Source organism: Lissotriton helveticus, chromosome 6, assembly GCF_964261635.1.
Source record: "Lissotriton helveticus chromosome 6, aLisHel1.1, whole genome shotgun sequence".
Lineage (NCBI taxonomy): Eukaryota > Metazoa > Chordata > Amphibia > Caudata > Salamandridae > Lissotriton > Lissotriton helveticus.
Genome location: NC_136067.1, coordinates 2102985571 through 2103000040, shown reverse-complemented (window position 1 = coordinate 2103000040; position 14470 = coordinate 2102985571).

Here is a 14470-nt window from a genome sequence, read left to right as displayed (position 1 = left end):
AAAGGTTCTTGTTTGCTGCTTGAATCTACCAGGGGCGTGCTGCTGCTTGGGCCCAGGGGGAAGGCTTGCCTCCCCTGCGCCCTGCCCAGCCCCTGGACTCCTGAAGAGCTTTGCTGGACTTTGGTCCCTTATAGCGCTTGGGAGCGCTGTTTATTCCCCTCTAGCGCTGTGCTTGGACATTTTCTGGACGTGTGTTCCCCTGAGGCGCCTGGAGGCCCTTTGTCCTGTCTAGTGGCGCTGGGAGCGCTTGACTGGTGGCTTCTGGCGCCTGGAAGCGCTTGTGTGCTGTCCCTGGCGCATTGGAGTGCTTTGTGTCCTGCTAGCGCTGAGAGCGCTTTGTTTTTCCGAGGCCGGTGCCCACCCGGCGTTTGTTTGCACGCATTTTGCGTGAGGATCGGCGCGGGAGCCCACTCTGCTGTTTTTGCCGACCTCCGCGATCCACAGCCGGTGCCACCCGGCATTGCCCAGAGAAGGGGAGCTCATCCCCGTGATCCTTTCACTCGAGGGAGCCCACCCCTCGGTGAATTGCCCTCCAACCTCTGCAGGTCTGAAAACGGGCCGCCGCGCTGCCCGCGACGACCCGGAAATGGTTGGCCGGCCGCCCAATGGCAGCGCGGCCTGGCCGGAAGTCCCGCCCTCGCAGCCGCGACCTGGAAGTCAGGCAGGCCGGGGGCAGGAGAGAGGCAGGCGGAAGCTGCCCGCCGGGGCTCCCATGATGTGGAGAGAGCCCCGGGGCAGCCAGGAAAGTGCAGTGCCGGTGTTGCGGGGCTCCCATGTAATGGAGGGAGCCCCGGCCAAGGAGAAGCAGCCGCCGCAGGAAGAGCCGGTGAGTGCATTGAGGGGAGGGGGGTTTTCGGGGCACATTGCCGGTGCCCGCCCCTCCCCTCCAGAGCGAGTCTCCATGGGCAAAGAGGCCCGTGAGACCTCAAGCGAAGCCGAGTCCCCCGAGAGGGACTCCGCCTACCCCCCACATTGCTTCAGAGCAACGAGAGGCTCCCCCATGGGCAGTTGTGAATCCGAGCCCACGAGGCTCAGCAGGCATTTCGTGTGTGAGCCCAGAGAGGCTCAGGGGGCATCTCTTTATTCCGAGCCCAGAGAGGCTCCCAGACCCCATTTATTTTAGAGCCCAGCGAGGCTCCCAGAGGGCAGTCATTTGTTTAGGGCCCTGAGAGGCTCGTGGCGGCCATTATTGATTTAGAGCACGTAGAGGCTCAGAGGGGACATTTTATTGCTTAAGAGCCTGGAAGGCTCCAACGTTGACCCCCCCATGGTTGCACCAGTTGCCCATAACTTTGTGGGCAACTGCTCCGTTTAGGCCCCTGACTTTGGACACAGGGCGTCCTAAGCCCTAGAGAGGCCAGTTGGCCTAGGGACATTCACAGGTGGTGACCTGTGTGAGTTTGGCGCAACCTGGACTTTGTGAGTTCTGCGCTAAAGGTGATTTATGCGCTAACTGAGGTAGATGCTGTTATGATCTATGTCCTATTGCTTTTGGGTGTTAGGAAATGTACAATGTGTAGTATGTTTTGTGCACCCTGTGTTCTGCACCTCTGAATGTGTTGTTGATGCATCATGTGCCTTGTTCCTTACACCGCTTAACGTGTGTTGATGCGTCATGTGTTTCTCTTACACCTCTGAATGAATGTTATGCATTGCATCATGTGTTATGTGCTTACACCCCTACAGGTATTGTTATACATAGGTGGTTGTTTTCTCCCTAGTGCAGGTGGTGCTAGTGAGATCCTGGTTACCAGTAGTTACTGGTTGTGTGCTAAAAGTGATTTTACATTCTATGTTTTACATTCTAAGTGCTATTTCCGAAAGTGTTACTTCTGATTACTGACAGTGGTCCAGGTGGCCCTGTCTTGTAAATAATCCCTTGTAAATTCTGCCCGTGCCTCTGGCACATTGTAAAGTGTGTGTTTTATCTAATGTTTTTTGGTGTAATACAAAGGCTATTTTTATATAACCTTGTGTGGAGTTTCCTTTGTGGTGGGCCTTTGGGTGTTGTTGCTGGGGTGCGGGCGCAAATACTTAACTTACATCGCCTCCAAGTTTAGCCTTGCTGCTCGCGCCACGTTACCTAGAGGGTGAGCAGGGGTTATCTTGGCGTGTAACTCCCTTGCCCTGACTTGGGAGTGGTGGTCTCTGACTGACTTTGGCGAAAGCCCTGGCCAGCCGGGGATCCCATTTCCAACATTGGCGGCAAGCGGTGAGGATAAGGATTTGTGTTTGCGTTGTACCTTAGTAGCAGCTGGCTGCACCACAAACCTCTGCATTTTAGATAAAAACATTTTGGGGATTATTGTATGGAGTTTGCTAAAAATGTCATTTCTGTGGAAATGTCTTTCTTGTGCACTTTGAGTTAGGTGTCCCTAGCTCGGGAGGGTAGATCATCCCCCTAAGTGCAGTGTGTTTTCTGGATTCACCAGAAGGGTGGGATCCAGTGGTGGAAGCATAAGTGTGTCCAGTGCATGTGTCCCCCGTCCCTGCCCTGGAGTAATGGTACCTGTGTCAAGTGTGGTCAGGTTGAGCAGTCGGGGGTGGTAGAAACTGCCTTACCAGTCTGGGGAGGGGTGTGTGTGGATGAATGGTGTGTGGCACTGGACGTGTTTGTGAGTTCTCTGGATGGGGAGCTTGCTGAATGCTTGTTTTGTTCAGATACCTAAGTCCTGTGTGTTGAACTTTTCCCAAGAACGTCTGCAGATAGTGGAGCCTGCATTTTGATTTCTGTGGTCTGTTGAGAGACAGAATTTTGGAGTTGGTAATGTTCTGGGAGGAGAGAGGCATAGGGGATGGAGTGATTCCAAAAGGAGTGTCTGAGGTGTCTTCCAGCCAAGCGTGGTGGAAGAGGTTCAGTGTAGCCCAGCTAGGTCTCGGTGTAGGGGCTCACGTCCTGTCTCAAGAGGAGAAGGAGTGGGTGGGACTGCATGTCTCCAGGTGCCCGAAACCCAGTGTCAGGGCCTGGAATGTTTCTGAAGGGAACATCAGGTCGGGGGCCTAGGCTGTACCAATAGGTCATTTGAGGAGGATCTTCCAGAGTGTCTGGGGAACGTGGAACCTCTGTAACCAGGGTTCCAGTAGTTCTGGTGTCTGGCAGTACCGCTCCAGTTGGGAGGGTGCAGAAGTGCAGATGGAGGGGTGCGAGGGGGATAGGTTCCCCAGTGGAAGAGCCAGTGGGTCAGGGGCCAACCGGAAGGGTTGTGTCGCCAGGGAGTGACCATGGTGATGCCACTTCTGTCCTGAGTGTCAGGCAGGCTTGTACACGACACATTAGTTGTGTCACCCTCAAGGAAGTCCTGGTGCGCCAGGCATCTGACCAAAGAGGTACGTCCCTTGGTTGGGGAGCCAGTAGCCGGTGTTTCCGGATCTGGACGTAAGGGGAACTGTACGTAGTGTCCTGAAGTTACAAGAAGGAACTCCTGCCTGAACAGAAGGAACCGGGTAAGCTGTATGGGGTATTGACCTGCAGTGGTTGCCTTGCTGCTGAAGGAGGAGAGAAAGTCTTAGATTTTTGTTTTCAACTTGTAGAAGTCCTGGTGCGCCAGGCATCTAACCAAAGGGTAGCGTCCCTAGGTTGGGGAGCCAGGGCCAGGTGTTGCCTGTCCTGGACGGCAGGGCGACTGTAGCCAGTGTCCTGGCCGGTTTGTCTTCTAGGGGTACCCCTGTGAACACAGGTGGGGCTCATCTTAAGTGAAGAGACCCTGTGTTTCCCAGAAGGGGTGGTACAGGCCTAGCAGGGATCTTTAGGGTTCTTGGCTGAGTGTTGTGGTACTACCCTGAGAGCAGGTGGGGTCTACCTTAAGTGGAGGGACCCTGTTCTACAGTGGGAGGGTGCAGAACTCTGGAAGGGGGTCAGAGGAAGTCTGACCCCTGTGCATCGTGTGAATTTGAATCCCAGGTGGTAAACCAGTTAAGGGAGCTGTGACTCTGTCATGACCAGCCTGGTGTCCTGTAGGCACCGCACTGAGCCGCGTCTGCCTTCGGCCGCGCAGTCTATGCCGCTCGCCGTCCCCGTCTCGATGCGGTCCGCGAGCCGCCGCCTGCGCCGCATCTGGCAACCCGCAAAGTGCAACGCCTTACTACACCGTTCTTGTGCTGGTCTGACTGTGGTCACTGCTGCTGAGGAAGTCAGGTCCTAAACTGGTGGGAGAGTTGTGTTCTGGAGGGTGCTTCAGAAGTAGAGGTAGGGTGGGGCATTCTTGCCCGTGACCTCTGGTCAGCCTGAGGGTGCGGACCCTAGGTTGAAGGATCAGTGGTAGTTTGGAACTACATTGAGAGGGAGTGGAGAATGGCTAGTGTAGGCCAGGGGTTACCACCCCCCACTCTGTGAATTGGCAAGGACCAGTGGTATCTGGGTGGCCTAGGGCCTGGTCCTAGCCGTGGACAACTAAGGAGTACCAGTGGGGTAGCCTAGTTGGGCCTGTTTTTTTTAAGGATGTGCTTGTCTTATGGATCAACGTGGCGTAGAACAGGAGGGTGTCCCTGCAGTGCGGGCCCACGTCCGTGTTCTATCGCCCCAAGCAGGGAAGTCCATCACAGTGGTGATTGGCCTACCCTGCGTTTTGGCTGGAAGGGGGTTGTGTTGGACTTGGCCCGTTTGGCAGGTTCACCCCTGAACTTTTTGCCTTGAAATTATAGTGATTTCTGGTCTTTGCGCACTTTGACACTGTGGCGCAGTGTAAAGTGCGTGCGCACTTGGAGTGCGTGTGTGAGATAGGCCTGCCCTCCCATAGGAATGCATGGGGAATGTATGGGTCCCTGGTAGTTCCTGATGCGTGGGGAGTGCAGGCTCGAGTTTAGTATGTGTGAACTCGTGAGGGTGAATGCTGCGAGATGGTGTATGCGGCATGTATGTGTCTAGAAGGGAAGTGCTACTTCTGGACATTGAGAAATGTGTGCAGTGAGGGCGCTGGAGTGTGATTGGCTGGAGCTGGCTGGCATGCCAGGCTCCAGAAGGTCTGGATGGGTCTGCCCGGTGGTGAGTGTGAGATTAGCATGAGTGATGTGTGGGAGGAGTGTACCTGTGTCCTGGATGGGCTGGGTTTTCCCCACACAATGCTGGCTCCGCCCCCCTGTGGTGTGACTGATGACCCTAGCCTCCCCAGTGAATGAAATGGGTGGTTGGGCCATCAAGAGTACTCCCAGACCAGCTGCAACTGGTTCTGCCCCCACCCTGCACCTACAGACAAAGGATTGCTCTGTATAAAAAGAGGCTGTGACCTCTTGGAAAAGGTTCTTGTTTGCTGCTTGAATCTACCAGGGGCGTGCTGCTGCTTGGGCCCAGGGGGAAGGCTTGCCTCCCCTGGGCCCTGCCCAGCCCCTGGACTCCTGAAGAGCTTTGCTGGACTTTGGTCCCTTATAGCGCTTGGGAGCGCTGTTTATTCCCCTCTAGCGCTGTGCTTGGACATTTTCTGGACGTGTGTTCCCCTGAGGCGCCTGGAGGCCCTTTGTCCTGTCTGGTGGCGCTGGGAGCGCTTGACTGGTGGCTTCTGGCGCCTGGAAGCGCTTGTGTGCTGTCCCTGGCGCATTGGAGCGCTTTGTGTCCTGCTAGCGCTGAGAGCGCTTTGTTTTTCCGAGGCCGGTGCCCACCCGGCGTTTGTTTGCACGCATTTTGCGTGAGGATCGGCGCGGGAGCCCACTCCGCTGTTTTTGCCGACCTCCGCGATCCACAGCCGGTGCCACCCGGCATTGCCCAGAGAAGGGGAGCTCATCCCCATGATCCTTTCACTCGAGGGAGCCCACCCCTCGGTGAATTGCCCTCCAACCTCTGCAGGTCTGAAAACGGGCCGCCGCGCTGCCCGCGACGACCCGGAAATGGTTGGCCGGCCGCCCAATGGCAGCGCGGCCTGGCCGGAAGTCCCGCCCCCGCAGCCGCGACCTGGAAGTCAGGCAGGCCGGGGGCAGGAGAGAGGCAGGCGGAAGCTGCCCGCCGGGGCTCCCATGATGTGGAGAGAGCCCCGGGGCAGCCAGGAAAGTGCAGTGCCGGTGTTGCGGGGCTCCCAGGTAATGGAGGGAGCCCCGGCCAAGGAGAAGCAGCCGCCGCAGGAAGAGCCGGTGAGTGCATTGAGGGGAGGGGGGTTTTCGGGGCACATTGCCGGTGCCCGCCCCTCCCCTCCAGAGCGAGTCCCCATGGGCAGAGAGGCCCGTGAGACCTCAAGCGAAGCCGAGTCCCCCGAGAGGGACTCCGCCTACCCCCCACATTGCTTCAGAGCAAGGAGAGGCTCCCCCATGGGCAGTTGTGAATCCGAGCCCACGAGGCTCAGCAGGCATTTCGTGTGTGAGCCCAGAGAGGCTCAGGGGGCATCTCCTTATTCCGAGCCCAGAGAGGCTCCCAGACCCCATTTATTCTAGAGCCCAGCGAGGCTCCCAGAGGGCAGTCATTTGTTTAGGGCCCTGAGAGGCTCGTGGCGGCCATTATTGATTTAGAGCACGGAGAGGCTCAGAGGGGACATTTTATTGCTTAAGAGCCTGGAAGGCTCCAACGTTGACCCCCCCATGGTTGCACCAGTTGCCCAGCACTTTGTGGGCAACTGCTCCGTTTAGGCCCCTGACTTTGGACACAGGGCGTCCTAAGCCCTAGAGAGGCCAGTTGGCCTAGAGACAGTCACAGGTGGTGACCTGTGTGAGTTTGGCGCAACCTGGACTTTGTGAGTTCTGCGCTAAAGGTGATTTATGCGCTAACTGAGGTAGATGCTGTTATGATCTATGTCCTATTGCTTTTGGGTGTTAGGAAATGTACAATGTGTAGTATGTTTTGTGCACCCTGTGTTCTGCACCTCTGAATGTGTTGTTGATGCATCATGTGCCTTGTTCCTTACACCGCTGAACGTGTGTTGATGCGTCATGTGTTTCTCTTACACCTCTGAATGAATGTTATGCATTGCATCATGTGTTATGTGCTTACACCCCTACAGGTATTGTTATACATATGTGGTTGTTTTCTCCCTAGTGCAGGTGGTGCTAGTGAGATCCTGGTTACCAGTAGTTACTGGTTGTGTGCTAAAAGTGATTTTACATTCTATGTTTTACATTCTAAGTGCTATTTCCGAAAGTGTTACTTCTGATTACTGACAGTGGTCCAGGTGGCCCTGTCTTGTAAATAATCCCTTGTAAATTCTGCCCGTGCCTCTGGCACATTGTAAAGTGTGTGTTTTATCTAATGTGTTTTGGTGTAATACAAAGGCTATTTTTATATAACCTTGTGTGGAGTTTCCTTTGTGGTGGGCCTTTGGGTGTTGTTGCTGGGGTGCGGGCGCAAATACTTAACTTACATCGCCTCCTAGTTTAGCCTTGCTGCTCGCGCCACGTTACCTAGAGGGTGAGCAGGGGTTATCTTGGCGTGTAACTCCCTTGCCCTGACTTGGGAGTGGTGGTCTCTGACTGACTTTGGCGAAAGCCCTGGCCAGCCGGGGATCCCATTTCCAACAATTAACAAGCGAAAAAAAGAATGTAGAAAGGAGGGAAGAGAAAAAGAAAAAAGAAAGGGAGGAGAAGTGTGAAAGGAAGAGAAACATAAAGGAAATAAAGAATGAAGGGTAGCAGGAAATAAAGGAAGCAACAACAACATTATAAAATAAAAATAGAAGTAGGGAAAGAAAATAGGAAAGTAGGAAAAACAAAATGAAATATTCAAGACGAAATCTGAAAAAGAGGAATGAGACAGGATAAGGAAGGGCAATGAAAGGAAGGAAAGAAGAACAGATAGAAAGAATTAAAGAAGGAAAAGCGTAATTAAATGAAGGGCGGAAGGTTAGGGGCCAAAAGATAAGTAAGGATTACAAATAATAAATTAGGATAGTGGCAGAAGAAGCAAAGAGGGGGAGAAGCAAAGGAAATGAACTAAAAAAGGGAAACAAAGTAGCAAGAAGGTGAGCTGGAAGGAAAGAATAATGGACAGAAGGAAGGCAAGATGGAAAGAAGGACTTAAAAGAGAGTGAAAAGAAGGAAAGAAATAATACTAAAGAGTAGAAAAGAAAAAAATGATATAAAGAAGGAAATAAAGTTAAAAACAACCACAGTCATGCGAATACATGTGCCTTAACATCACTAGCAAGGGTAAACCTGTTTGCTCTATGCATACCATCTATCACCCACCAGGTGAGAACCTCGCCTTCATCGAACACTTCATGGACATGGTTTCATCTTACACGGAGCGACAAATTACCCAAATATTCCTCGGAGATTTCAATCTCCATTGGGATGACCCTTATGATACTGCAGTGAACAGTCTTAAGAATTTCCTGGCTGACCTACAACAAATGCAATTCTGCAACATCCCAACACATGACAAAGGATCGATCCTGGACTTAGTAATCTCTAAATCAGACTCCATTCAGCTAGATTTGATCCTACCCTGCGACTGGTCAGACCACCACATCATCACTTTCACCATTAAGGAAACGGTGAAATTGAACTCAGCCCAATCCACAAGACCAAAAGTCTGGTAGAGAGACCTGAAAAAACTTAACCCCAACCCCCTGCCTTCCTCTTGTTCCAACTTACTGCTGCCTCCCGCAGGATCCTCCACAGTTCACGATTTCACCAGTCACTACCTTACCACCATGACTTCAATAATAGACGAGGTAGCTCCTCTGCAACTAAAAAGAGTCTCACTGAAAGATTCCAAACCTTGGTATAACGGTATACTCAACGAGGACAGGCGCTCACTCAGAATTGCAGAACGGATCTGGAGATCAACACCATCAACCTACCACCTCAAAACTCTTAGGACAAAGAGGAACGCATATTTCCGCAAGATCAAGCGCACCAAAGCCGATTTTTTCAGCCTCCAACTTGACCAGGCAAGAAACCGTCCCAAAAAACTCTTTGATCTGATAAAAACCCAATCTAAGGATACACCCCAACGACCACAAGACTCCGAATACTCGCAGCCAAATTGTGAAGAATTCTCCACCTTCTTCACCCTGAAGACTGACGCCATCAAGAACGACCTCCTAAAGGATCAAACCTTATACGCAAGACCGAATACACTAACCTCTCTTGCCCCCAGACCCACGCCTGGCCAACTCTCATCAAAGTCCAACCCAAAAAATAACGCAGTCTGGTCATCATTCTCCTATTACTCCGAAGATGCTCTAGGCAAAATTCTCAGTGCATTGAACCCAGCTAACCACTCTTCCGACCGCTTCCGGCAAACGCAGTCAAAGCCCTTACTCCACTACTTCTACCTCTCTGGTCCAAGATCATAAACAGTTCACTTCAGCAAGGATGCATCCCAGACACCCTCAAAGTGGGCCAGGTCTCTCCCATTCTTAAGAAGCCCACGGCAGACCCCACAGATCTAAACAACTATCGCCCTATCTCCAATATCCCTACCGTAGCCAAGTTGCTGGAAAAATGTGTGCACCTACAGCTAACCAAACATATCGACCACTTTGACCTTCTCAACAAACACCAGTCAGGTTTCCGCGCTGGCCATAGCACAGAATCAGCCATGACACACATCATCGACGATGCGCTGCAAATACTCGACCAAAATAGATCTTGCCTACTCATCCTACTTGATCTCTGCTCGGCCTTTGACACGGTCAAGCACGCGAACTTGTTAGACCTCCTGAAACACAGAATGGGCCTATCTGGTGTAGTGCTGAGCTGGTTCACTTCTTTTCTCCAAAAACGGACACAACAATTCAAAGTCAATACCACCCTGTCCAAGCCCGTCCCAGTAACCCTGGGTGTACCGCGAGGATCCGCACTATTCCCAACACTGTTTAATCTCTTCTTGGAACCTCTCACCGAAATTCTACAATCCTCTAACGTGCAATATCACATGTACGCAGATGATACACAGCTATACCTCAAGATACACACCCTAGAGGACATCAAATTACTTAACACAGCTCTTAAGAATACCCGTACATGGCTGGCAGAAAATCATCTTAAATTGAACGCCCTCAAGACCGAATTCCTACTAATAGCTCTGCCAGATCAAATCCCGAAAATGCAAAACTTGATCAAACATATCACGGCGTTTAACGTACAACCTACCATTGTGGACTCGGCGAAGTCCCTTGGACTTTAGATAGTAACCTTAACATGCAAAACACATCAGCAAAGCTACAAAGGGAGCTAACTTCCAGATAAACACTTTAAGGAAACTGAAACCCTTCCTTTCACATAATGACTTTCAGCAGGCAGTTCAAGCTCTGGTTATACCAAGAGTGGAATACGGTTGTGTCTCCCTATGTGGCCTACCCAAAGCATCAACTGCACCTCTCAGAGCCTCTATCAACGCCGCAGCAAGACTCATAACTGGATCTAAACGCAGCTCCACATCTCCCCGGACCTTCAATCCTTGAACTGGTTACCCCTTGAGGCGAGAATTCATTAGAAAATTGCGTGCATGACACACAAAAGCCTACATCAAAAGTCACTCAGTTACTTGGCACAGAAACTTACGATCTCTGGTGGGGCCAGATCCTCAAGAAATGCGGAAAAATTACTTCTGAAACCACAAAAATTCCAGAAGAAAAAAACTTATAACAGATCCTTCTCTGGGATGGCACCCAGAATTTGGAACGCCTTACCCTCAGAAACCAGACTTAACCCGTCCTCTACTTCTTTCAAAAAGGAAGTTAAATCCATCCTCATGGCCCAATACACATGACTAGGGTCTGCTGAATCCCTGTAATGAGATGCTTTTGCGCTCTCAACTACAAGACGCTTATTGATGCTAAATCTAACTATGCTGCTTTTTACTACATTTTATGTACATTTAATTTTATCTATTTCTGTTTCATAAGTAACATTTATTGTCTGTACAGCACTCTGATATCCGCTAGGATCTTGTTCGCGCTTTATAAAACTCTCCAAATAAATAAATAAATAAATAAATAAATAAATAAATAGATAAATAAATAAATAGAAGGAATGAGTAAAAGACACAGAAAAACAGAGAAGGAAACTGTTAATGAAGAATAAATGAAAAGTACATGTCCTGCTCCTGGGTGAGGTTCCTTACCCTAACCAACCCGGGAATGGGGCACTCCACTGGTTTCCCCAATTTTGACTGAGGCTCATGGGTCACAAGCTCTTCCTTTAATTAATGGTTGTCTCTCACCCCCCCAACAAAATGTACTCCTGCATTGCCCGCCTTGTCCCCACCCATCTGGCCCACGTCCCCTCCCCAGTTAAGAAAGAGGCATATTGTTTATTTTCAATTATTTTTCTGTGAATCATAACCGTACCTCACACAAATGTATTACTTGCAATGTTATACTCACCAGATGCAGGATAAGCTTAGCATCATGGTATTGATGACCTATATATCTACGAAATATTCAATAAATAAACAAGTTTTAAAAAAAGAATATAAAGAAAGACAACAAAACAAATGAGAGTGTAACTGTAAGGTGGCAGGGAAGAAAGACAGAAAGACTGGCCAAATTGCTTTTAAATTGTGCAGTAAAAGCATAATTTTTCACCATTTTCAGGCACAGAAGAGGGCAGAACAGTTCTTAAAGGCATGCATGGAAATGGTCGTAGTCTCTCACTTTGATCATGTTTATTGTCATGTGGTTCAAAGTGGGAGACATTTTTTTTTCTGGCTGCTCCCTTGGCCTGTCTCCAATACATGTCTGGGCTGGATGACAGTCCTCCTTTTGTGCATTCCTTCCAGGCAGCCACAAACACAGAAAGGCTAGGTGTGGCTGAGTACCCATCTGCATACATCTGCAGGGTTATGGCCCTTCCTGGGCAGACTGGAGCAAGGAGCTCACACTTACACTTCAAAGGGTAGTGACCTGACCACACACAAAGGATGGATTACCCCCAACAGATAGCCTGACAGAGAGGACTGGGTTGAAATGGGATAGTCTTTGAAGTTTCCCTCACTTTGGGGGGCGTGGCTAGCAGGCCATGGTGGCGGCCGGGTGCTGCTAGAGCTATGGAGCAGCCTGGGGGCATTCTCCTGAATAGCTGCTACTGTGTGCTCACTCCTGGATGTAGCGGAGGGGGGAGCACCAGCGGAACCCTGCTGTGCCCCTGGGACCCGCTAATGGACGGCGGTGGTCCAGTAAACTCTGATGCCGCTGGAGCGGGCCTGCTGAGGGGCAGATAGGCCGAGGCTGGGAGTTCGAGTGAGCGGGAGGGCCGACAGACACGGGCCATACAACACTTGAAGTGCCCCGACCGGAGAGCCTGGGAAGTGACGCCGTCGTCGCACCGGACCAGGCATCTGATGAGAAGATGACTGCTGCAAATCTGACCGGCGGAGGGGGCAAAGATATAGCCTGGAGCTGCGGCGGAGGCGACGAGAGAACGCATCGGACAACTTGCACGGTGGGAGCCCTACAGTGGAGCTGAACAACAGCGCTGACGCCAACGTGAGGTAGGGGGCTGGAGGACTTAAACGGGAGGATGGCGCGGAGCAACCAAGCCGCCCCCCCCTGTGGGACTCTACTTCTGCCCGGAACCGTGGGGGCCATTGGCTAGGTGCGGGAAACCACGAGGACGACGTTCCCCTCCTCCCCCTCTTTCTTCCACTGCAGATGCGACAAGGGCCGGCCCTGTGAGGCGGAGGACTGCCACTGGACCCTGAGGGGGGACACGGGGCACTGCCCGCCCCCCTGTCACTAATCCTTACCGCCAAGAGGGGAGGTGACACCCGCTGGAATATCGGACTAACAGACACAGAGGTGGGCCCCACACACACAGGTAGGGCGGACGAGCCCGAGGCCTGGTTTTGGGCGGAACACCGGCCACATTGTGCTCGGGACCCCTCCCCCGGGCGGGACTGCCCTGTGGGACACAAAGATCGGAAACCTCGATGGTGGGAAACCCCAAGGAGGGGCCCTACTCGAGTTGTAATACTAGACACGGGAGGGGGACTGAATTCCAACTGTGGCGGAGACCGGCCATCAACTGCTTTAATTTGAAGAGGGGCTGTGTCTTTCGTCCGGACCTGCTCACCCTGGCAAGCTGGAGTGCACAGAGGGGGGATTCTAAGACAGGTTCATCGCGATGGGCCGATTTTTGGGACGGAGGACCCCCCCCCCTGGGACCACTACACCACTGGGCACCTTTGGGACACAATCACTAGCCACCATGGTCCGTAAGGGAGCAAGAGTGGCGGAGAGTTTGGGAGGCCTCGAGACCACGCACACTGCACTGCCTGCTGGGGACGGAGGGGCTTTCTCCGGAATCTCTGCGCAACAACATGTGGGAGAGCAACAAGTGGACAAGTTGGATATAATCCTTCAAGAAATACGAGATTCTAGGACGGCGCTAGAGAAACAGATGGGCACCCTTACCACGAACTTGTCCTTGTTAAAAGCGGACCACAACAAACTGGCGGACAAAGTGAAGGACCAGGGCCTGGCTATAGCAGACCTTACGCCGAGGGTGGCGGACCACTCTACCTCTATTCAACAACTACAACAGCAGGTCACCTCCCTTATGGATCGGGTGGAGGACGCGGAGGGCCGTAATCGCCGCAATAATATACACGTCATAGGCCTTCCGGAACGGAGCGAGGGAGCCCGCGCTGCAGACTTTATGGAACAGTGGTTCCGGGATTATATCACAACGGAAGGCCTCTCACCACATTTCTGTGTAGAGAGAGCACATCGGATCCCAACTGGTCGGCCCCATCCGGTCCGCCCGCAGCGCCCTCTCATTGTACGGATACTTAGCTACCGTGACAGGGATGTCCTGCTACAGAAGGCATGAGAGAAATCCCTCATACAGTATGAAAACCAAAGGATCTCCCTCTATCCGGATTACACTAATATAGTCCAGAAGCAGCGCTCTTCGTACATGGAAGTGAAGAGGAAGTTGCAAAAGGCTAAGTTAAAATACCCGCTTCTCTTCCCGGCCCGTCTGAAGATCATCCATGGCAGGAAGACGCACTTCTTTGAGAGTCTCTCGGACGTTGAAGAGTGGTTGGAGGCGATGGGTATAGATGGGAGTCAGGAGGCCACCCAGGAGTCCGTCACAAGCGACTCAAGAGATAACCCGGCAGGTGAAGCTGCGGGGTCCCCGGAGTCGAGACGAGAGAAGCGAAGACACGGCCCTTCGCGGGAGCAACAAAAGGAAGATCAAATGGAAGCCTTGGTGATGGTGGGCACATTCCGGGAAGACTCAGGAAAGATTGCGACGGACTCGGAAGACAGCACTGTTCACTCGGGCTTGGACCATAGTGTGCTCCTGTTCCCTACATTTACGCCTCGAGCGGCAGACGACCTGCTGGACAATTGAGGGAGCGGATGGCTCCAATTGGAGCGGACTACTTGCACTACAAACGTATTGTATCCTTTAAATTCTGATAATTATCTATGGCTCAATGCTTTAGCACACTAAGGGGGTACGTGTAAATTGAAATATGTATTTACTGATGTCTTACAATGTGTAGCTCGTGATTCTTTACCTAGTTCAGGCAACATCCTGTTCGTGTGCCCCCCCCGCCCCTCGAGAGGGTACAGCCTTACTGGGACGGCGGGGGTCTCCG